This window comes from Littorina saxatilis, linkage group LG8, assembly GCF_037325665.1.
Source record: "Littorina saxatilis isolate snail1 linkage group LG8, US_GU_Lsax_2.0, whole genome shotgun sequence".
NCBI lineage: Eukaryota > Metazoa > Mollusca > Gastropoda > Littorinimorpha > Littorinidae > Littorina > Littorina saxatilis.
This window is the reverse complement of record NC_090252.1, coordinates 54,370,383-54,372,882: the sequence shown is the minus strand read 5'-3', so window position 1 is coordinate 54,372,882 and position 2,500 is coordinate 54,370,383. Positions and strand designations below refer to the sequence as shown.

At 40.8% G+C, this 2,500-nt stretch overlaps 1 protein-coding gene across 1 annotated transcript in view; it reads left to right on the top strand.

Annotated features, from left to right (window-relative positions):
• The window catches only part of LOC138973851 (uncharacterized), a 146,934-nt gene that overhangs the window by 26,999 nt on the left and 117,435 nt on the right, over nt 1-2,500 (top strand). The window lies entirely within an intron of this gene.

Genomic DNA, 2,500 nt, shown 5'->3' with positions numbered 1-2,500 from the left:
TGTGTGTGTGTGTGTGTGTGTGTGTGTGTGTGTGCGGCTTTCTCTCTCTCTCTCTCTCTCTCTCTCTCTCTCTCTTTCTTTCTCTCTCTCTCTCTCTTTCTCTCTCTCTCTTTCTCTCTTTCTCTCTGTCTCTCTTTCTCTCTCTCTCTCTCCCTCTCTCTCTTTCTCTCTCTCTCTTTCTCTCTCTCTAGTTGCTAGAGAAACCTTAAACACTCGTTTGATCTGTTTTTGAAATATCTAATGATAATACTTTTTGAGATATATTCGAAACATTTTCCACCCCAAAATGGTGCCACGTCAGTGACGTTTTGGGTTTAACAACTTTTTGCGGCGATGAACCGATCGGTTGATTTATTTCTTTTTTTGTTGAGTTTTCTTAGCTTTTTAATGGAGGAGTCCAACCATGTAATTTGTGTTTGTTTGTCCCCATTGTGTTGTGCACAAAGTGCGTCACTGACGTGGCACTGTTTTGTAACGTCTGTGGCACTTTGATTCCATGTGTACTTGTTGCTTGTAGATTTTGACACATTTCTTTATGATTTTCGTTTATTTTCTTAATCAGGTAAACACAATTGTTACTGGAGAAAGCTGAGCACATACAGGAGAGCATTTGGCCTTAATTTTTTTTAATTTTTAGTGCAATTAAACCGAGTGATTTGTAGGAGGTATGATCCCCCAAAAATGATCAAAACGCTTTTATAACTGTTTCAGGTAACTGATCATCTTAAGTAATATATCATTGGAATGGCCAAACATTTATCTGGTTAACCTTTCAGAGATGACGTCATTAGGTTGCTACGTCATAAATGACGAGGAATCAAACTAGGTCACTTTTGAGTTATGCTTCAGAACGGGGTTTTTCGTCAAGCACCACGAACAACTCCACTTTTGTGCAAGAGTGTAGCTTTGTAATGACACAAAGGAAATTTCTACAAAGATGAAGAAAGTTACATGAATCAAAGCTGCTTCATATTCTACAATCTGACAAAATAAAACGGAAATCAAAACTGAGGGAAAAAAGGAACAACTCCCAAAAAGACTTCCGGGAACTCTTCAAACAAAACGAATGTAGCTGCTGTATGAAAACATACAACACTTGTTTGTTTGTTTTTTTGGGTTTTTTTTTGCTTAACGCCCAGCCGACCACGAAGGGCCATATCAGGGCGGTGCTGCTTTGGCATATAACGTGCGCCACACACAAGACAGAAATCGCAGCACAGGCTTCGTGTCTCACCCAGTCACATTATTCTGACACCGGACCAACCAGTCCTAGCACTAACCCCATAATGCCAGACGCCAGGCGGAGCAGCCACTAGATTGCCAATTTTAAAGTCTTAGGTATGACCCGGCCGGGGTTCGAACCCACGACCTCCCGATCAAGGGGCGGACGCCTTACCACTAGGCCAACCGTGCCGGTTTTACAAAACTAAGATTAAACGTGTACATACGAGTATAAAGTGCCTGACTTAAACTTTCATATAGAACAGTCCGCAGAATTCTACACAATGACCTTCACTTTCAAAAGTTGGCCGCAAAATGGATGCCTTATAAGCTGACAGGGAAACGGAAGTAGCAACAGGTTCCTGTTGCACGCGATCCGCTCAACCGTTTTTAACGAAGTAGACCCAAACTTGTGATAAATGTAGTCACTGATAATGAGACTTTGGTTTCTTTCTGTATTATTGCAAGAAAACACAAAACAATGCGCGATTGGACCACAATGACGTGACGCACCAAATTTGTATGCACGGTTTTCAAAGCAGAAACAGTATTATTCGCTGTATTTTGCTATCACCAAGGTCCTGTTGCTGTCGATATTCTGTCTGCTAACAGAACTGTCACTGTCACATACTATGCAGAAACCTTATTACCCAAACTTACTCACGAGTTCAGCAGTCAACGACTAAACTGCGAAACCCAGACTTCCCTTCTCTTCCATGACAATGCCAGTCTCCACACAATAAGGGCCGTAACTCCATTCCTTAAAGTCTAAATAATCCCATCTTTGCCTCACACACTCTACAGACCTGATTTGACTCCTTGTGATTTCTAGTTATTCCCTCTATGAAAACAAGACTTTGTGTCAAGACATTTTATTGTTTCCAAGACATCAAAAAAGGTGACAAATCTGAGCTTAAAACCAACCCCAAATAAGGCCATCTTAAGGCGTCTACTCAGGCACTTGTGACTTTGCATCGATGTAGGAGGAGAGTATTTCTAATGGCTACTGTACTCTGAGCCAGATACGCCAAACAGTCTCCGAGAAAATCACATTTGATCATTTTGTTTGGATCATACTTCGTAGCGCTAATTCTCATGCACCAATATTGGAGTTTAGATTGTACAGATTTACAATTAACGTGATATTCTCGACTAACACCAACAAAAAATAAAGTGGAATAGTGTGTTGCACATTTAGGATCTTGTCAAATGTACATACTCATTTGTTTTACGTGAGTGTATAATGGTTGTTAAATTGCCGGGAGGGACTTGAAGACAG